This window comes from Sparus aurata, chromosome 16 (assembly GCF_900880675.1).
Source record: "Sparus aurata chromosome 16, fSpaAur1.1, whole genome shotgun sequence".
In the NCBI taxonomy this organism is placed as follows: domain Eukaryota; kingdom Metazoa; phylum Chordata; class Actinopteri; order Spariformes; family Sparidae; genus Sparus; species Sparus aurata.
Window position 1 is genome coordinate 23714000 of NC_044202.1, and position 22943 is coordinate 23736942.

The 22943-nt window shown below is 42.8% G+C and overlaps 1 protein-coding gene across 2 annotated transcripts in view; it reads right to left on the bottom strand.

The window, feature by feature from the left end:
* The window catches only part of LOC115566356 (leucine-rich repeat and fibronectin type-III domain-containing protein 5), a 118493-nt gene that overhangs the window by 91024 nt on the left and 4526 nt on the right, over window positions 1-22943 (bottom strand). The window contains exon 3 of one of the 2 annotated variants that reach the window (XM_030392199.1): window positions 2602-2657. The exons of the other annotated variant lie outside the window; for it this stretch is intronic. The gene's annotated coding sequence lies outside the window, so the exon portion shown is untranslated. The remainder of the gene's footprint in view (window positions 1-2601; window positions 2658-22943) is intronic. 2 annotated transcript variants of the gene reach the window in all.

Here is a 22943-nt window from a genome sequence, read left to right on the forward strand (position 1 = left end):
AAGCAAGCACATCAGTGCAGGTGGTTTCAAAGAGTTAATTCTCAGAAACAAGTCCTTAAATTCATTTAGAAAAAATTATAGTAATTCATTGATGTGAAAAATTAGAAATTTACTCTAACTCTTACTCTTACTTTTACTTTCTACTTTAAAGCAAGTACTTTTTTACTCTTACTCGAGTAACATGTCGACTGAGCTACTTTTACTTGTAACGGAGTAAATTTTAACCAGTAGTATTTGTACTCTTACTCAAGTACTGGGGCCAAGTACTCTGTCCGTCTCTGACTATTTCCATTGTTACAACGCCGTTACCGTTACCGACTATCAAATGTGGCGCGTTACAAACTGAAGCTGATCATTGAAGCTGTTTTCATCCGACTCGGCTCTCAGCCACTGGAGCTGCAGAGCTGTTTTATTTTTCCTCCGGTGAGGGAGGAGGGAGGGGCGGGACAACCGCATAAGTGATGATGATTGGCTCTCTAACGTTGAGTGAGAGTTCCTAAGCCAATCAGTGGCAGTGTTCAGTTTACACACAAGCCACACACGCACACAGCAGCCTCACACACACAAACTAGCAGAGGTGAGCTGCAGCAATGGCGAGTCCGGAGGGAAAGTTAACATTTTCAAAGTGGAAGTACAGACACTACTTTAATCGCCTTTGTCCACATCCGTTGTAAGCAACTCTGATCTAATGAAGCATCTCTCAGTGGCACACGCTTCTACAAAACTAACACTGGCCAAAAACTCCGTAGCTGACGCTGTTGATGATGATAGCAGGCCAGGTGTGGCTAACGTGAGCTCCACTAACAGCTTCACAAAAACTTGTGAAACAGACTGAACTGAATGCAATGATAGAAAGCTATGTTGTTGAGAACATGCTCCTGTTATCAACAGTTGACTCAGACTCCTTCAGAGCACTCATTGGCAAAATATTGGGGAGAGCAGGTGCCGGTCCGCCATGCAGGAAGACATTTTCTAAATACATAGATGCCGACTACGCTTAAATGACTGCCGAGCTCAAAAGAGGGAAGAAATAAAAGTAACGCAATAGTTACTTTTCCTGGTAACTAATTACTTTTATAGTGGAGTAATTCCGTTACTAACTCAGTTACTTTTTACTTTTTATAACTAATTACTTTTTAAAAGTAACGTGCCCAACACTGAAAACAATATGTGTATTCAACCTAACAACAGTGTAAGCCATCGTCTACTATAAGGCCGGAACTGTTCTTTGCTTATACAAGTAGTGCAGTCGAGTGTGATTATTTCCCCTGCCTGCACTAGCAGGCGGTCTGAGCTGAAACTACAGGTGAATTAGTCTCAAATTACACTCTGCCACCTGATTTGACCATAATTAGTACTTAAATTAAATTAAATTAAATGGATTGTGACTTCAAACTTATGATCTTTGAAAGAGAAAATGAGTGCCATTTCCTCGGGCTTCAGTATATTGTGATAAGCATTTTTCATTATACAACGATTACCTGATTGATGAAGAAAATCACTGGCAGCTGAATGGATAATAAAACCAGCTGAATCAGACCAAGAGTATAAGTGTAGATGTATGTAAGTCTGTAACCATAACTGTGCAGAAGCATAGGAAAAGAATAATTATTGAACATACTGAATTTTTCCATTTCACTCCCACTGCCACCTGCTTTGACAAACTGCAAACTTAAAGAATAGAAAAGAAGAAATGATTTAAAAGGTGTGGCATATTATTAAAACAATACCGATATTTCATGTTTAAATATCATGGTTATCGTAGATACCAGTATACCCTGACTCCCCTAGTCCAATCATTGATTAAAAATAATGGATTTAAGGTTCTGCTACTTTGGCTATGGTGCAGCAACTTTTCAGTGTCCCGTGCACGACAAGTCACAAGTAGCAGAGAATGGGAATAGTTTAAGCACCTTAAAGTGTACATGAGTAAACTGTATGTAGTAACATTCCATTCACTGTTTATTCCAAATTTTAAGATGTCATTTTTAAATGAAAATATATATACTTATTTAACGGTTCACTCTCATTGATTACTAATGATGGTTTCAGCACGGGCCCTGAAAATACATCAAAAAATATATTGGTCGATTTTGAGTAATTGCAACGTAATTGCATTTTCAGCTCGCTGTCAGTATCTGTCATTCTGTCACTTCATAAAAACTTCAACCATTGCAGCAGTTTCTTCCGAGGATTCAGCCTTTTCTGGATATAATTTTGAAAAGTTGCCCACTGTGAAGGAAATTTAAAAAAAAGTTCTAGAAATAAACAGCTCTAAAATACCAAAATCTTTCATTAATAATTATCGTCACGTGTCGATTGGGTGCAACAGGCAGAAGTGGAATGTACCGAATTTGATTCCAAATGAAGAAAATGATGAAAAAGCTGATGTGGAAAGAAGCTTTGTGTCCTGACAGAGACCACGCTGAAACGTCCTCATCTGTCACCGCTGCCTGCCAGGCCTAATGACAACACACATGAACCTCCTTATGTTACTCCATGCCGCACTCCCTTTGCGAGTCGGGCCGTTTTGTGTCCCCGCGGCGAGAATCAGGTTTAATGTAACTAGGGACAGACGTGGCATAAGTGAATGCAAATTACCTCATTGTAGTACTGTAGGGCCCGCCTCCCCAAGTGACTGGCTGCCAGCTGTGGAGCTGATGGTTGAGGGATGAAACGGAGAAAGAAGATTAGGAAACCTGATAATAAACGTCTTACTTTTTATTTTATTTTTTTTAAAAAGCCTCTCAGCTCCTTTCTCTCGCTCTCTTTCTCTCTGTCACTCTCACTTCCCCCCCCGCCCATCTCTCTCTGCCATTCTCCCGGACTATTGAATAAATGATGAAATTCAATCTGGCTCTGCAATCACTCCAGTATTTTGTTTCCATTTCTTTTTTTGGGCCTGTGTTACTGCCTCTCATTCTTATCTCTGCCACTGAATAACGGATGAGATTGCCGCGTTTTTCCTGCCGTCGTTTGTCCTGTTATCTCTTTGACTTCAGTCGTTTGTCCCTGTCTTCTTCCTGCACACTTCTAACACAGGACTCCATTATTAATTCTCTAAAACCTCCAATAGACTGGCTTTAAGACCCCACATTCTCCCGAATAAAAGTGAACAACACGCAGAACTCCACACCTCCGGTCGCTCTCCAAACAGACGCCTGTTTACAAGTTTGGAGATCAGCGTCACTTACGTGTGGCACTGCTCTGGTTGCGAGCAGCCGTTCAAAAAAAGCATTCGGTTATGTAAGTTATTGAGAGGCGAGGTGAAGAACACCTGAGAAAACTGAAAAAAAAATAAAATAAAATTGTGTCTGTGAAAAAGAAACCTGTGCAGCAACTCAGCGCGTTAGAGCAAGCAGCTCACAGTGTTAAAAGATATGACGTGGCTCCAAAACGGGGCAGTTCAGAGCTCAGCATCAGTCACTCTGATCAGCTTCACATCATATGAGATACTTATTTACAAAGTTACTTTGCTAATTACTCCACATCTGAATTAATTAGTTACGTAATTTGTTACATGATTTTAGTTTATCAGCCCAGCTCCATCTGAAGTACACTGACAACATTCTAAAGCGTTCACATCCACATGTCACATCTTCTGTATTCAACATGTAGAAATAATCGCTGGGCAACATATTCATATTTTATCCTTGTGGTGATCTGAGATCAGAGCCGTATGATATATCAAGGTAATCATCACCGGGATGTGTACACGTGCAGTTGGCGCATTGCTGCGCGTGCTTTGTCAGGTACGGCAAATTAATGTTTTTTTTGCTGCTTGATGCAATAAATGGAAAACTTGCACAGTTTTTCTTCCGTGATTAATCTACCAGAGCTTTGTTCTTCTATCCTGGTCCTCGGGGGCCCTCGATGCTCTGCCATGTTTTAGATGTTTCCCTGCTCCAACACACCCGATTCCAGTGATCAGCTCGTTATCATGCTCTGCTGCAGCCTCATAACGAGCCATTCGTTTGGAATAAATAAAAAGTTAAAGTGCAGCCACTTTTTAAATCGGACAGTTTAAAACAGTCGTGCATAACTAACTTAAATAAATCTAGCAATAAATAATTCTTTAAAACTTAAAGTGCAGTCACAATTTTGTAATATAAAAAGGATGATGAACTCCCCGTTGCCTTGGTGAAGTCGTCTTGCTCTTTCACGCGATGCACCTTCAAATGCTCTATTTGGTTGCTGGTGTTGAAATTGTCAAAACTCGTGCCACTCCTCAAAATATTGCCAAACAGCTGATGTGTTGCGTATGACTCCCGTGAAATCAACTTTGTCTCTGCTGCTCTATGAACAGAAGTCGCCAGTGGCAGCACAGCGCTACCTTGTGTGTTGGCTTTTGAAGCAGCGAAGAAGAACTGATTTCCTGCGTGTAACGTTAAGCAGAGCTAATTGAGCTCACTGGGAAGTAGCAGAGTCCGGTTTCTAAATTATGTGGTATTGGATCGTGATACCGATACCTGCACTCTCAAAAGTATCGGTGGCATATTTCATACTGGTATGGGAATTGGAGCAACTCTAGTATTTCATGGCTACTTGCTATATGCTTTATTGTTTGATATGACTTGACAACGCTATCTTATTTCTAATTCATAATATTCTATTTCCTGTATTTAAAAAAAAATAAATAAATAAAGTCATATCACAGTGTGTATGGCGGAATAGAGAAACAATATTTCAATGTCAGCTTTTTTCCCAATATGGTGCAGCACTTATTTATGGTCAATTCATCATCTAAGATCATGGATATGGGTATATATACTAAATAGTGTAAATGAAGTCATAATTTTCTGAACTTCTCTGTTTTTTTTTTTCCAACACTTGCCGATATCCACTGCATACACATTACTGATTGCATAATATTTCTGAAAAATGCCATTGTGTTAACATTTTGTTACCAAGACTCATCCCTGCATTATTAATTCAAGATTGATACTGAGGTATTTTGAAGAAGGTACTGAGGTATTTTTGAATTCGTCACACAGTCCTAGCATGTATGAAGGGCCTTTTGAGGAGATTTCAAAATATCAATATACTGTGTGATTTCAAAATATCAATATACTGCGGTGGCAACAAAGCCACAACATATTATTCTAAGGCCCTAGTGGAAACAGATAACATGACATTGTTATTGGATGTACTCCACTGCCAAGTCCAATCCTACTACAGAACCACTGCAGCACTACAGCACAGATTAGCCCAGTTGTTTGCAGCTGATAAAGCACCTCAAGTCACTAGTCACTAGTTTCCTCATCGAGGATAAAGCACGTGGATTGTCTGCTGTCGCTGAAGCACTCCAGCTTCACTGCATTACTGCCGGAATACAAAGGAGGGAGCATGCATGGATCTGATAAAGTGTATCTGGGTGGAGAGCAGCACAGCTGTTACAGCTGCTGGCTGTGGATTTTCACAGGATAAACTGTTTCCTTCAGGTGACAAAAACACCCCTCCAGTCAGATACAGACCCTGGTGTTCAAAGCATCTGGCTTTGCACTGATAAGTGCTGCCATGTATTCTGACTGTGAAGGAGGAGTTTTATTTATTCCATTGAGTTTATTGAATATCTTTACACCCTGTGGAGTTTTAGACATGGTTTACTAGACGATGGCAAGCTGTGTTCTTCAATCTAAAATCTCCTGGGGTCCATCTCGATGTCTCGGTCTTCATTAATACTAATACAATATAATACCCGACTGTCCTTGTCAATCCATCTGTCTGTATCTTTCTTTGTATCACCCATGCTACATGTCCGTCTCTCTCTCTCTCTCTCTCTCTCTCTCTCTCTCTCTCTCTCTCTCTCTCTCTGTCTCCATTTTCATCTCTGTCTCTCTCTCTCATTCCCCTTCTCTGATGGAGTGAATAATTCATGTCTATTCTTCAAGAAAGCTCTTTGTTCTCCCCCCTAGTGATTTCTTTTAAAGCACTTGGGATGGTGTGTGTGTGTGTGTGTGTGTATGTGTGTGTGTGTGTGTGTGTGTGTGTGTGTGTGTGTGTGTCATTTGTGTGGTTGAATAAAGTTAAACTCATTCAAGATTCCTTTACTGCTCTCTCTCTCCCTCACACAGAGACACAAGTCACGCTATGTTTTTTTTTTTTTTTTTTTTTTTTTTTTCTTCCAAAAACAGCCTCTTGTTCCTGCATCAGTTGTTTTTGTTTTTGGTGGAATTACATCTCTGTCAGACAAGATGGAGAAATACGCTAGTAAGTGTGTGTGTGTGTGTTTGTGCGTGTGTGTGTGCTTTAGTCAATTTAGTTGCATATATGTGTGTAGATCCCCCCCAAAAAAGTCGAGGCGTGAAAGCATATGAGCGAGTAAACTGAGTGTGTGGTGTATCTGGGTAAATATTTGTATCTGTGAGAGACCGTCCTAAATTACCATTTTTATCAGTATTCATAACAACGCTTGAGAACGATGCTGTCTGTGTATGAGTGTGTATTATTGAAGATGACAGATCATAATAGTTTGGCACTTCCTAAACCCTCTGTCCTGAATACTGATGTATGCTCTCTCTCTCTCTCTCTCACACACACACACACACACACACACACACACACAGCTTTATATTCCAAACCTCAGCTGGGGGGGAAAATGAAGAGGCTTACTACCAGTATCTATTGAATTAATTAATTACCTAAAACGTGCTGTCATTACCCTACAGTGTGCGTCTTGGATGCTGATTTTCAGAATAACTGTTCAAATCCCAAAGACATCAGCATTTGTTGCACCAAGTGTAAGGCTGATGAGAACATCGCAATGATACAAGTCTCAGGCAGAGTTCAGCTCAAGATGACTGACTGTGAAAACGATGAGTAAGAAGACCATATTGTGTTTTCTGTGCAATCCCTGGAGCTGACCTTGAACTGACACGATATGTTTCACAAGTTCGTGACTTTTTTTTGTCTAGAACATGACCTTGTTGTTCCCCCTGCACACCATTTGAACCAACGGCAGCTCTTCCAATGGACCACCATAGGGTCACTGGGAAATGATGAATGTACAGCAGTGAATGATGAACATTGTGCCTTGAATCACACATCTCATGATGATTTTTTTCAACTTGAGAAAGTTGCAGTTGATGAACTAATAAAATATAAGACTTTGAAAAAAAACGTATGATTAAGACTACCCAGCCCACTTTCGGGCTGTGACATCATCTCGTTTTAACGCTCACCAAACCATAACTGAAAACCTGTGAAGCCGGTCCCGTATGTGAGCTAGTTTATAGAACTCACTCTCTTATCACACAACTGCAGCTGTCAATATGGCCAGACTGGTTGTGATGTTGGAGGTGACGGCCATGTTGCTGTTGGCTACATTTATTGAGTGAGACGATGTAGTTCACCTTACCTACACAGACCTACATGGTATTTTACTATCTCTGCCACAAAATTCTCCCTTAAATCCAAAACATTGCATGTGTTATTCATGGCACAATTTGAGCAGGATAAAAAAAAATGGTTGGCTCTCCACACTGAAGTCCCATGGGGTACAGCAGAAGGGGCGGGGCTTTGCCTCTCGATGGCGGACTCTGCCACTCACAATACAGCATATACTAATACTACAACACAGAAAAGTAGCTAATCAGTATGTTTACAGCAGACTAACAGCAAACCATAAATCAAAACAAACAGTCAGTTTGATAGAGGGCTGCACAATGAATGGCTTAATAACTGAAATCGCTAAGCTGCCATTATTTGAGAAGCGTCAAATGTGTGACAAAACAGCACAATAATAAAGTGCTACCGTGGCCTCGATCTGTCGTTTGTCAGATTTAAGAAAACATGTTTATTTGATACCCACTCCAAAATAATTGCAATAGCATTTGTTTAACCATACTGTACAGCCTGACTTTGATATGCAGATCTTAAAGATTATCATTTTAATGTAAAGCAGTGTATTTGCTTGATTGACAGGCGTGCCAGCATATCCGAGTCAGACATGGTAGTCGTTCTTGGCGTGTCCAACCTCGGCTCCATCGAGGCTTCCTTCCCCTTTGATGAAATGTGTCTTTTATGTTAAGATCTATTTAACTTTAATATAATTCGCAGAAGAGCGGTGGGTCTTTGCATCATTCTGCAATGCTAAAGACCTGCTGCCATGGGAGTTCGGGGCCTCCCGGGGCCAGCAGGAGATACTTTAATGGAGGGCCAAGCTTCAGACTTCAAAGGCAGATTCTGAGGGGTGACTGCAAAAGCCACAGACACAGATTTCTAATTAACAATGGTGTGAATGTGTGATATTATATCAGCAATCCAACATTGCTTGTTGCTATTTTTTGCACAGATGTATCATGAAAATCATCAGGTTCATTGTTTTAGCCTTCAGCAAAGGCACCAGATATAAAGTTGTGAGAGAACAGAGTCACCACATCAAAGACCGAACCACGTCAGCCACACTGGATGAAAATCAAACACAATTCAATATACTGTGGACCCAAATGTCCCTTTGATAGTCTCGTGATAAGCAGAGCTGGTCAAGGTCCAAATCACAAGCCACAACAAGAGGAATGAAACATAACAGCAACTCTGAATGTCTCCATGCTAATGTTAAATGTAGCTCTTAACCAACTAGATCATGGAATTTTATTTGGATTACTCATACAGTAGTTAGCAGCAACAGTGGCAGCATCAACGGACACACTTAGAGTGGATTTAGCAAATGACAAGCAAGCGACATTCAGCTGAGTTGGTTGGACGGCGTCACACGTCGGCTGACACCATCACGATGCCTCCCAATACTGCCGCCGCAGCTTTTTAATTGGACTTTGTTGTATTCTTTGCACTGCAGCTTCTTGCCCATTTTGAAGAGTAATTGCATCGTCTCAAACTGTTTTTGTCCCAAGACAAGTTGAGTTTGTGTTCGCTTCCATCTGCCGCTCTGTCTTGCGGGCAATGCTTCCCCAACCACGGTGTACATCATATACGGCCACCATATGACTAAAGCAAATGAAATAATCCATATACATATGGAGCTCGCCAAGCATACCAAAAGAGGCCCACGGCAATCATCAAGTGTTCTCGTCCACCACAAAAAAAGGTTGAGTTAATTTCTGTTCTGCTGATTGGAATCACAGCCACTCCACCCGTCTACGGCCTGGAGGCAAAATGAATATTCATACCAGTTTAGACCCTGGTCATGAATATTTATAACGGTTAACACCACATATGCAAATGAGCCAGCCAACCCAGATGGCTTCAGATCACGACATAATGATCACACACACATGCACGCACAAACACACTCGCAAAGAAACAGGCAGAGGCACACAGTGTGATGTATTTCTTTCAAACGGCAGAAGGCAACATGTCTAATGTATCACAGACACCGGAGAGCGGACATTAGAAATGGACTGAGAATTTGAACAGCAAAACTTTTATTTAAGTGAGGCTATGATAACGAATGCGCCACTAAACAGACAAGTTTACTCGACAAACACTCACATGTCGATGCACGCCAGGAAAGGAGAGAAATAAGGGTAAATAAATGGTTCCGAGCGTAATCCATGCATGTTTAACCAAGTCTGGTATCGGTACTCAACGGTGGCTTATTGCAAGATTAAAGCTGGTCCTCGAGGACTGCTGGCAGTGTTGTGATGCCAAAATCTTCCTGAAGTACATGGTAGGCTGATAAAAATGATCAGATTAAAGAAGATTACCGCCATATAAACAAGGTAGATTAATGACAGTGCTGCCTACAGAATACTCTGAAATGCTGTCTTGGGACTGGAACCAGGTCAGTGTTTAAAGAGAGTGACTTGGAACGAGACACTTCATAACTGTAATAGTGAACAAAGATCAGTTGCAGGATGCTCTCACATCATAAACACACACAACTTTTCTTTTTATGCCTGTGTACCTGTTTGGTGACGAGTATGGAACAAATAAGTAAGGCAACTTTAAAGTGAAACTCTCGCCAAAAAGCAACAAAGGCTTTTTTTTGTGAATGTATATGAGTCAAACCTTCATGTAAAAGCATAATTACGACAAAAGAGGCACTTTTAAGATTTACCGTAGTTTAGTTTTCGGGTCAAACTCATTTTCAGTGGGAGTGCTACGGGCACTTTTACGCTAGCATCAAAATCGCTATTTTTAAAACAGTAAGAAGTCTCGACACAACATGAAACTTTGCTCGTCGTATCACCAGGGTCTCTACACATGAACACGAGCATTGAGAACATTGTTTTACTGAAAAGAAAGATTTTGAACAACTCACCCTAGCAGTAGCTTGTTCCGCTCGCTGCTGTCCTGCCAGTGAGAAGTATCGATTTCCAAATGCAGTGTAACCTGGAGGAGAGTTAAGGTGGAACGCTACTGTCCTACGGCAACAACGTGACATGATATCTCACGTGACTTTTCCGGCTTTTGATTTTAGTATTGTTTCTTGTATGAGGCTACTTTTTAAACTTCACTATTGTTTTTCACAAACGACAAAACAACAGATTAACTGTGCATTTATATGGAACTAAGCTTTAGGAGCAGTCCACCTTAACTCTCCTCCATGTTACGTCATATTCGGAAATCGACACTTCTCACTGGCAGGACGGCAGCGAGTGGAGGAAACATCTCCTAACGTGAGTTGTCCAAAATCTTTCTTTTTAGTAAACTCTGTGTACACAAACAATGTTCTCAATGCTCGTGGTCATGTGAAGAGACCCTGGTGATACTATGAGCAAAGTTTCATGTTGTGTTGAGCCTTCTTAGTGTTTTCAAAATAGCGATTTTGATGCTAGCGTAAAAGTGCCCTTAGCACTCCCATTGAAAATGAGTTTGACCCGAAAACGAAAATACGGTAAATCTTTAAAATGCCTCTTTCGTCGTAATTCTGCTTTCACATTAAAGTTTGAATCATATACATTCAAAAAAAAAGCCTAGGTTGCATTTTGGTGAGAGTTTCGTCTTCAGTGATGAGGTGAGGAGTTGCAGCCATGCTAGCAGCTTCATGAAAATGATTCAACACAGCACTGCTTGGAGCTAAATGCTAACATCAGCATTCTAACATGCCCTCCATAGCAATACTAGCTCGTTGATGTTTGGCAGGTATGAAGATGGCCATGCTCACAACTTAATATCGAACATTAGCACACTAAAATGAAGGTAAATGCGCCCTGTAGCCCTGTTATAGAATCTTGAATGCATTCAACAGATTTGAGAATTTTCCTTCCTACTGTATGTGATATTTATGATCAAACACACTTTTTTTCTCCTGCCATCCCCTCAGTCACCCACACACACAGGCACAGGAACAGACCCTGCCTGGATACTGTAAGCACAATCAGATATTTCCTTTGAGCCAAAGCCTCGCTAACAAGCTTATCGCACCACCTACAGTGCGTGTGTGTGTGTGTGTGTGTGTGTGTGTGTGTGCATGCCTGTTTACACCCTACACATGACACATCTAAGACGAGCACATGCACACACACACACACACACAGCTGTACATGTGCTCTAATGCAGGATTAAGGCCAACTAGCCTGTTGTTTGTAAGCTGAACATCACCTGAGATCACACACACAGACAGACAATGCAGTTCTGTGTGGTGTGACTGGAGGTTGCAGGAATTATCATTGTGACTCCATGCCTGTTAAATCTGGATTGAGCGCAGTCAAAAAGCCAATTATGCTACCTCGTGGCCGCATTGCTGAAGAGGCTCGAAAGTCGTATCGTTGCCTTCGCAGCGCAGTTGAAAAAATCCAGTGAAATCCACTTCAAATTGAGCAGAAATCGTCTTAGATGCTCAAAGTAAGTTGTGCACTTCGCCTCGCCGCGCCGTGCCTGATGAAACAGCTGCAGTAGCATCAGATTTGTTTTACCGTGCAGTCAGAATGAGGTCATGCTGAGCGACAAAGCTCAACTGGGTCACAGGCTGTGACTCACTGTAGGTTGCAATATACCTGGGCTCAGTAAAAACCCACACCGAGGAAACCGGCATCAGCAGAGAGCTCTGTTTGACCCGCACATTTATTACTGGCAAGCGCTTCTTTTAAAAATCGCTGGTGTGTCGACTCGACGCAGAGTGCAAGAAAAATGCACTGTTAGTCTCTCACTTAATCTCGGTGGTTATATTTGTGATGGCACAGCGTCTTCTGGACTGAACTTGCTGGAATGGAGAGATGTGACCTTGAACTTGCCCTTCAGGCCCTGCTGCCATTATCCAGTGTCTTATAGTCCAGGTTCCCTCTGCTTAAAGGAATACCGTGAATAGTTTTGAAAAGCACAGCATCTTTCTAACCCTCTGGTGTGTGACGATTTTTCTCTGTCTTGATCTTTTCCTACGTCCTCGTCCTCTCTCCACTTGAGCGTCTGTGAACGGGACCTGTCTCTCTCCTGGCCGCCGCTGCCTCGCTCCAGATGTTTTTTTTCAATCTGGATCATCGTCTCCCTCGAGATTCAGCCTTTTCCTCCTCTCGCTCTGCCTCTCCCTCGTGTGCGCGCTGCCCTCGTCTCTCTCCCTCGCTCTGCATGTCTCCTCTCTCCTACAGTACCTGTGTGACTGGCACGCTGGACTTCTGTATCCCGCGTGTTTCTGCCCTCTCCACGTTGCTCCGGTCATGCTTGACATCCTCCCGAATCCACTTTCTTCACATTGGTTTACGCGTTGTTGTTTTTTTTTTACCGTGTCGGTGTATTCTGTTCACACAATAACTATTACCAGTCTGCAGGTCATGTAAGAGTATTCCCACCTCTGCTGCTCATTCCAATAAAAAGCTGTATAATTTGATTGATCCAAATTGTTACAACATGTTATTGACCAAATGAGCAATTATGGCGATAATCTGTAGATTCATCCGTACTTAAAATAACTGTTGGCTTTAGCTCCACTTAAAAAAAACTCATCTAGTGTAGAGTAGCTCTTCCAGTGTGGAAATGTAAAAGTCTGAGAGCCAGACAAGCACCACAGTGCAGACCCCTCGTCCGCTGCAGCATGACCTATCAAAATAAAAGCCCTGCAATAAAGTCATGCATCAGCAACCACATCCTGAAAAGATGCGCGCGTAAGTCCTCATCTGTGTGTACAGGTATCGTAAATTGGATGTGTCACCACACATGGTCCGTCTCTTGTAAATGTGCTGACTCATTGTGTGGTACTGGTAAATGGGTGAGTCATGCTTTCATTTTAGTTCCCAGAGGGCAGCTGTGGTAATGTTCTACATCCTTTCACCAGCCCACTTACTGAATTTGTGCGTGTGTTCGCAGATTCGTGTGCCTGTGTGTGTGTCTGTGTGTGTGTGTGTGTGTGTGTGCAGATACTTGCCTACATAGGTAGATGTTTAGTTTGCATTCTGCGCTGTGTTTCTGCAGAGCGCTCACACAGAGGCTCGTGTTGCAGCGTGTTGAAGAGTGTTTGTGCTTTATGAATCCACACTCTTCTACTCTTTGCTTTGTATCCATTAATTACGACGTATTCATCGCTTTCTCCACAGCCACATTAAGTACACTACTGACACTGTTGGATAAGCACACCGCGAGTGATGATATCAGGCCTTAAAGGGTGACTCCGCCAATTTTAAAACCTGAACCCCGTTGTTCTAACGTGGGGAAAGATGCGAAAAATACTTTTACCGCGCCTGCCTTGTTCTGCTTTCCTAAAGGGAGGGCTAATCTATATTGTGGAGCATATGGACAAAAGCAAGCACAACTAACATTTAACAGCTGACAGCTCATTATCAGGGACGCAGCCCCGAAGAGTATAAATACACACACGCAAACACACACACACTCTGTCCCTTTAGCTTATCCCACTGAGTTACAGAAGAGGATTGAACAGAGAGAATATGGTGCTTTGTATTTCATTTGATCTGCACTCAAACGAGCTCCATATGCACATTTCGAAAAGTACGATCAACAAATGAATAATCTGTCACAGTAACACTGTCGGTTGGTACCTCGGTTCGCCCGAGCACATTCGGGACTAATTACGACTCCACTTCTAATTTGTCCTTCTCCGCTTTGTTGCCACTACTCTACTGATAAAGGACTTTTTTTTTTTCAGCTCATAAAACCAAATGGTCTTTCTTATTTCAGGCCTCCAACCCAGCTTAGCTTTGTTTGGCTGACTGCTCGTTACTTAAAATACACGTTAAAAAGAAACACATTCCGCTCATCAAAGAGAAAGTTGAGCGCCTGTGTCGCCACCGATAAAATGCCGGTGGTTAAAGGTGCACTGTGCAGTTCATCCATGCACAGGCAGATGCACTTAGCTGACGTGGTTCACTGAGCTGCCAATGGTTTCGTGCCGTATCGCTGATCGGCGGTACTGTGTGAAGAAATATAGCGTTGTGTCAACAAAAGCAGATCATGTGAAAACTGCGTGCGGGCGAACATACACGTTCTTCCTCCAAAAGTCTGCCTTTCAAATGTTTTACCAGAAAGCTAAATGGGCCCTAAAGGTACACACAATGCATTCTGGTGGGAAACTGTGAATGCAAATATTCTAATTGTAAAACAAAAAGCACCACGGGGACATGCAATTCTTCTTTTTTAAATACTTTACAGACAGTCTCAAAGGCCAACAGCCTATTTGTTTGTCTACACAAGGAGCCTAATTCAAACAATGATCCACAGCTTACTGTAAAGGGATCACCGTGGTCTCGTCTGTAAAGAGGTCAAAGGGTAAATGAGTGAATAGTATGTAGAATGAAGAAGGTTTTGTTTGACTGCTGTTGTCTGCTCTCACGGACACTGCCGTGGGATTAAATGTGGATGGATTACTGAACAAGGCTAGGGGCCGAAAGAGGTCAGGGAGCCCCCGAGTAGAGCTACTGTGCTGCAGTATGTGATGCAGAGCATGCCTGTATAACAGGACTATTCATATTTCTCGAGGGTCAAATTCCCTTTTCAAAAACATCTGTGCTTTGAAGATATTACAACAAAAAGGCCATCGAGATGTCTTCATAAGTCTTAGGATGGAACCGGGGGCTGCTGAGTCAGGACTCATCTCATTGAGCTTAACAGTAAAAGCACCACAGAGAAAAGGACTTCCAAGGAAACCTTTGCCACCAAGATCAGTACAGTCAAGCTGTTTCAAGTGCTGGTATTTGGAACTCATCGCCTGCATGAAAGTATTTCAGGTCTGATCCTACCCACAGTCTTTAACTTTGATATTAAATTCTCCTTTCTGTAGGCGTGTTTCAGCAGTTATTTCTGATCTAATTCATCCTCAAACAAACAGCACAATATCACTTCCATTCAGTCTGCAAATCAAGCCTTGCTGCTCTGTCCCCAGCGGTGGGTTGTCCCTCACAAAAAGAAAAGTTGCTCAGTATCCTTTACATGTCGTGAATTTACTGGCAACTGCCTCTAACCATGTCAATATCCCTCAGCCAAACATATCAAGCCATCTGAGAGTGGAGTGTTTGTTGGTGAGTAGCAGCTTGCAGAGCACAAGTCAGTGCCAAGAAGAAAGAATATATAAAAAAAAAAAGAAAATACTGCCAAGAGCTAGGATTAGCTGGCTGCTTTTTTTTTATAGTATGTGGTGTAAAGGCTAGCAAAGTGGGAAGTAGTGATTTGGAAGTCATCCCTGCTTATAAAGCAGATGGCTAAACCTTGACTAGTCAGAGCGAACAGCCTACTGTAGATGTGATGTGAAAGCAGACACACCATACCACGCTGCCACCGATGATGTGTCTCACTTTAAAATAAGTTATGAAATGGTGGCCCTGTTGAACAGGAGCGGCACGGACCAGACAGAAATAGAAAATAACAAAACCCTACAAAAGAGAAAATGAAGCCTCGGCACGCGCTGACTATTTATGCAGCTAATAAGAATCATCTTTAGCTCCAGATATGTCGGCTAGCAATGTATATGAAACTGAAGGAAAAAAAAAAAAAAACATTTCCACACAACAGAGATTCACATTCTGCATTGCGGTTTTAACTGAATCCCCAAACGCGAACAAAACGAACCCCACGCGCCGCCAATGTAACACCCTCTTCGGGATCACTGGGTACAAAGACTTTCTGAGGGGATGAGCTGTGGTCGATAGCAGCCTATACAGCGCCGAACCAGAAAAATGCACCCGTAGCTAGCAAGCCTGCTGTGTAGCATTAAGCCATGAGCTGTGCGAACAGATGGCATGCGCTAACAAGCTAGGCTAAATGTAGCTACCGTTGGCATGGACCGAGACTGATCTCTGACTTCCTGATCCCAAGCCTCTTAATTAAATGCACCATTTAATCTAGTCAGTTTTCAGTCCGTCTGCCGCACCAAAAAACAACAGCGTTCATCACTGCTGACCTGCTCGTCCCGCCGATTAGAACACCACACCACTGAAGCGATTACAGTGACAGAAGGCCTCCCCTTTACAGGCAGGCAGAGTTTTTAAGAAATGACCACCATCATGACCAACGATCATGTTGCTGTTGTTGTTGTTGATAATGCCTGTCAACGATATGTAATACTTCCTGTCATATTTCAACCTGTTGTCCGAGCTGTTAGTTTCCTAACTGAGCAAGATGGCAGTAAATCCATAAAGTGACTCAAGGATCGCCTCTACAACCACCTAAGTAAGACAGTGCTGTCCATGGTGGTATTGATGGATCCATAACTGGGAATACACAGGTGCATAAAACAAGGACACATGCTTTATGTGGACGTTTACACAGAATTCCATAAAACACACAGTGACAACTGCCATAGAGCCGTTTATCTTATCTAAGAGAGGCCTTTTCAGCTTACTTTGTTTGAAGGGCCCGATTTGAAAAGAGAAATGTGTCAAGGGGCCGGACGATTACATCCCCCATGTCTGACCTGTAGAGCTCGAAAGTGACATGTTTTCACACAATGCATGCTTAATTAATGTATTTGTATTTATCTTGCTCTGTTGTAGTTTTCGCAATTGAAAACTAGGTTGTTAAAGTACTGGATGGGACCCTCGGGCCTCCAGTTGAAAAGGTGTAGTTTAAGTGGTCCTAGAACCTTCGTCAATCCTGTGTGACGCGGTGCCACCTCAGATATCAATACAGCAAGACTACACAGCACTCGGTGTTGGGGGCAGGTAGCAGCGCTCAACCACTGTCCACCAGCCGGGTTCATAGCACGTCTGCTTCAAATGCACCATGAGCTCTGTAGCTGTCCCTGGTCCTGAACTGTCTCCTTCTAGCTCCACATTGCGTACTGTAGCTCTCCGTGGTCCTGAACTGTCCGCTTTACTCGAGACGAGTGTGCTGCTGCTGCTGTCCGTGGTCCTGAAATGTCTACTCAGTGCATGCGTGTAACTTTTCATGGTGGCCAACAAGCTTGTTTCTTTACTGAAATCTGTTGGCATTTTCTGCAGCGACATGAACACCTAATGAACGCACACACGGAGGAAAACTGCTGAGTGATGAGGTGCAGTCACAGAGTATCAAAACAAGCGTTTGCTTTGGCTGTGCACTGCAGCATATCCTCGTGGAAAAACGCAGTGAAGTGCTGACTTGCAGCTTTAATTTCGGGGTGTTTAGATCCACGTCTGATAAACAGTCCAGAAATAGTAGCTTTTTTTATAATACACAGTCCCTCACGCACTCAAGTCTGAGTTTTTTTTCATTCTAGATCTAACGCGATGGAGCAGAGATAAAAGCGTGTCTTTCAGTGATTATTCGAGGAAATCAATGTTTTACCTCATTCGGTAACATTTTCAGGACGTTCTCTGATAACTGTGGGTGTTATCGGCGCTGTATCTGTGCTTCTCTAATCTATAGGCTTTTCTCTGCCACTGCGGTGACCCATTTTCCCCAATGGGAGCATTTACGTTTCCTCGTTTACTGGCTAATATCTCCAGTCTCCTGCAATAACTCCTGTGTCTGGCGCTCCACTGTGAATGGAGTCCTAAATCTAGACTAACGGCGGCATGAAAAATCTAAATGTATGGTGTGAAGCGAAGAGTGAGAAGAAAAAAAAAAAAAGAATCTGACTGATAACTTCACAGATCCACCCAGGCACATAAGACTTTATTCATTATCTTAATGCTCCGGCTATTACAACCACAGCCGCGAGTCTTGAGAAGGCAGGGGTGATCGTCAGTGTGTTTATTCCTTATTTAACCTGACAAGTTGAGAATACACTGTTATTTATGGAGCCGGCCTGGAGGAGTATTTTCTAAAGAGATACAGACCACACACGGACTGCACACACACAAAATCGCACCTAAATTTGGCCCGCAGATACAGTGTTGTATACTGTATGTGATATTGTCTCTCTAAACAGCAATCTTATTATGTACCTGGTGCTTTCAACGCTGCCTTTTATGAGTCTATCATGCTGGAAAGAAATGAGACCGAAAAGTCTGGAACTGAAGAGTAGTTAACCATTTTCATCCATTTTAGTCGTTCACACTGTGTGTAAGAGCCCTCCAGCATTGTCTTTGGCAGTGGCTTGCGGTGCTTCTATTTATGCCAAGTATTTGTTTGGTCTCCCGCTGGCTGATTTTAAGGTAAGAGTTTATTCGACAAATTATCTTAAGCACCGCCTGTCTGCGTGCTACAGAAATGCCTGTAATCAAAAGGCAAAACTGCGAGGGAGCTGAGAAAATGACACGACAACACAACTTGCAAGATAAAATCACTGACAACATTCGATGGGCGATAAACTGACACCAAAGCGTACGCTGCGGACACGACGTGCCCGCGCGGCACGACATGCAACTCCGCAGAAAACACAGACCACACACACCATCCGCTGAGGACACACAGGTGTCTAGAGTTGCACAAAATCAGCAAGTCTGTCAGCTGTTCCACAGGCAGGGGAAGGTGAGGATGCAAACGGTGAACGCTGACAGGAAGGCCGTGAAGTGAAGGTAACGCGTTTTACGGCAAACTTCGCATCGCGTTGTAATGAAGTCGGTGTTAACGTTGCTGTGTGTGTACGAGGGCGCTTCTGAAATGTTTGTGCCCCATGTCTGATCCCGCTGTGGTTGACTACAAAGGGAATCTCGCCGTAATTTCAAATGGCAACATTACAAAGCATCCCTGCCGGTGTGTAAAACGCTCTTCCCCAAGCACGGATGCTCCACACATCTCACCCCGGGGATTTTGTTTTCAAAAGAGCCACCGTAACTGTTGGATTGTGTTATCTAAAGCAGGGTTCTGGGGAGCGCGGGCCGGTTTCATAGATTGAGTGTCATGTCTGGTGGTGGAATACCCAGGTGACAGCTGTGTTTGGATGGTTATAAATTAGCACTGTGATGACACTGGATCCAGGTCCTGCGCAGGCGCCAACACTCGCGTCAAATATCTAAAAAATAACCTCAATGTTCTACGACGACTGAGCGGCGCTTAACAGAACGTGTGTGACCGGTGTTCTGTGCTACAGTGGAGATGAGAACAATGCAAAAGCGGAGGTTACCGGTAAACACGCCATGTAGACATCGCCTGACCCTGACTGCTGCTCTGTGACCTTCAGCAGAACGACTGGAGGTAAATGATGCAACAACCTTCCACGTCACTCGGGATCCTTCAGCCTACCGGGTGCAGAGGTAGCCGCTGCCTCTCTCCAAACGTCATCATGAGCACAGTCACAAAAGCAGAAACTGGCTATTTATATATGAGCAGGGGAGGTTCAATCACCAATCAGAGAAGAGAATACATAACTGCGCGATATGGTGAGGACGAACCCCGGAGTACTGGACGATGTGTGAACACAACAATCAGAAGTGAAGACGACCATCATCACAAGCTGAAAGGTAACGGATATTAATAAACTGAAGGCCCGAGACTGGAAACGTATAGAAGGAGACTATATATGAAGAGCTATACAATCCAGAATATCCATATTTAATGAAGACGCACATTAAAGAACAATTACTAGAAGATAAAATACTGAGCAAAACCTTCACAGTGTACATACATTCACATTGTATATGACTTCAGTTGGGAACACTGGCATAAAATTAAAGAAGTAAATATATAAAATTGACCAAAATACACAAATGAATACTCTGTGTAGTTTTTCACACACTTTTCTTGTGAACGACGGGCCATTTTCATCTCTTAAGATCTCTTAAATAAAAAGCAATCGATAAAACTGTCTAAGAAGGAGAAATCACCCCTCGATGACCCGCGTTAGAATCTGTGGAATTATGCAACTTGTGAAGAGGAGTCACAACTAGATACGGCGTGCTGTAACTTGAACTTTGTTTGACGCGGTCACAAGCCAGAAGGTCGGAAAGCGCCGCCTTAAAATGCTGCATGATAATGAAGCTTTTTCCTTTATTCGTGTGTGTTATCTGCTGTGTATGAGCAGCGCTGCTGCAGTTAACCAGTCTCGGGGCAGGTCCGAGAAGAGAGCTGAGGTTATTGTATCGTGTACATTTGCTTATGTACAGTGAATTCTACCATAAAAGTGTTATCAAACAGGTATATGTTTCGAGTTTATATCAAATGTCACGTCTCATTTTTATTTATTCATGTTTTTTTACATTCTAAAAGTCATCTGCTCGACAAAAAGAAGCCTTCTGGTATCACTCCTTTAAGGGTCACTGAAACTGATGATACCAGCAGATGTGTGATGAAAATGAAACGGTAATATCTGTCTCATGAACCCTATCCATGAGACCGACTCAGCTGTATAGTTTATTAGCTCTGAATATGCTTTATTCGCGCCCGTCGATTACCATAACGCACAGACCGACGGAGGCGGAGGGGCTGTGGGACGAGATCCAGGCGCCTGTCTGTGTTGTGAGACGCTCACCCACTGTTATCTGTCCTGAACACAGCTCATTATCACCCGACGAGTCTCACATCTGTCATGTCACCCACTCCTCATGCTAACACCATCGTACACACCCCAGACACACACACACATGCACACACACACACACACACACACACACACACACACACACACACACATGCACACACACACACACACACACACACACACACACACACACACACACATGCACACACACACACACACACACACACACACACACACACACATACATTCAGACAGACAGCCGTCCTCCCCACTGGCCTCCTAAAATGGGATCTAGTGTCAGACACGTCACGGATGATTTTGAAGCAGCAGGTGTGCGGATAAAGGGGGTGGGGGGGAGGGGGGGAGGGTTGACACAATCATTTCACTTACAGGAGGAAGGAAGGAAGGAGAGGAAGGAAGGAAGGAAGGAAGGAAAGAAGGAGGGAAGGAAGTGAAAAACATGTAACAGCAAAGATTGAGTGAATCTCCTGGGTGACCTCGTTGAAAGTACCATGACTTGCTGCCACGGCCGTTATACAACAGATGGGCCGCATCTCCAGGAAAATAACAGCACATAAACATTTACAACAACAATAACAACAACAGCAACATACAAATCTACCGTAATGTAATTAAGGGCTTTGTAATGGATTTTAAGCGGGAACTTAACTAGAGCTACCAGCCAGCCACAGACTAATCCTGCCTTGGCAAAGATTCGACCATTTCTTTAGAGTTACTGTTATTTATCAGCCGGTGCCAGCACGGTACGGCAGCATTAGCTTCTGCATGTAAACGAAGCACTATCCAACAGTCGGCTACATCATCATGTTATTACCATTGTGTACATGCCTTTGAGGTACCCGTACATGTATTTTGGTAGATGAAAAATGCAATATATCAGAACATTTGAGCTCTGGAGTCAAAAGGGTCAAAAAAGACACACAAGTGTTCTCATTTATTATTATAATCTTATGGGCTAACTTATATAACATAGCCACGAGCTGATGTAGCGGCATATTTTGGTATGTAGAGGGCTGAGGGTTGGAAATGTTGGCCGAGACATTACACATCAACTGTTATTGACAGTTCCAGATTCAAATGGAAAAACTGCACAGAAGCTAAAACATACTGTAGCCTGGCTGCTGCATATTGGACAACAGGAGAACGTTTGCCGGCCGATGCCAGGTCAGCGGGAGCTGCCGAAGCCTGGCTAGATGAATAAAAGCACACCCGTTCCAAGGCTGAAGAGAATAAGAAGCATTTGATTCAGGATATGTTATAATCAAACAGCACTGAGGTGATGGTGATAATGCTGTCTACCTGGTAGCTCATTCATCAAAAGGAATAGCACGACTTTGTGCAAGTCTTGACATCCCATGCCAGGCCTTCCCAGGTCTTTCTAAAAATGTGACAGCAGGTTCAGATACGAAATAAAAAGATGTTGGACTCAGCTGCACAACACTTAGGTGAGGGGCTGAGCTGTAAGGTAAGTTCAACCTGTGGATCATGTGAATCAGAGCAAGGAATGTCTCCATGTTAAAGCACTTAGTGCAAACACACACACACACACACACACACACACACACACACAAACAGGTGCCTGAACCACTCAAGGAACCAGTGAAGCTGACACTGTCATACAGACGGTGTAAAAGTCAAATCATTTAATGCTTGATGGTAAGAGGTGAGCGATGTGGATAAATGGCCCACGTTTGTTAAGTGACTGTATGTCACAGAGCCCAGACTTATCTTGATTTACTACATTGTCCAGAAGTTCAACTAATAATGCACTGATGGGTAAAATAAGCAGAAGGGAATGTCTGTTTTTGGGTAATGCAGCAAATAAAAGTACATCACAACAATTTAGCAGAAATCCCGTTAACGTACATCCTTGTTGATTTGTGTCTCAGGTGACTCACAAATACATAAACTGTTGTAACACCCGAATACGGTCGATGTTGTAAGCAGCCACAACACATCCAATAAAACCAGACAGTTCTAACATTTGTCTGCACTCACTCAGTCATGACATCCACATTGCTGACGATATATAATCCAAAAATCTACTTTTTTATTTGTGAAAGTACCAATAGTCATCTAAGATGTTGTTGCAATACCTACATTGAGGTATTTGATTAGAAATATTGTGATATTTGATTTTGTCATATATATGATAGCAGATTGTGTTCAGCGCTGATGCTCTGCTCTGGTCTTCAGTGTGAGTAATGAGCCCTGAACATTTCTCCAGTTGGGGTCA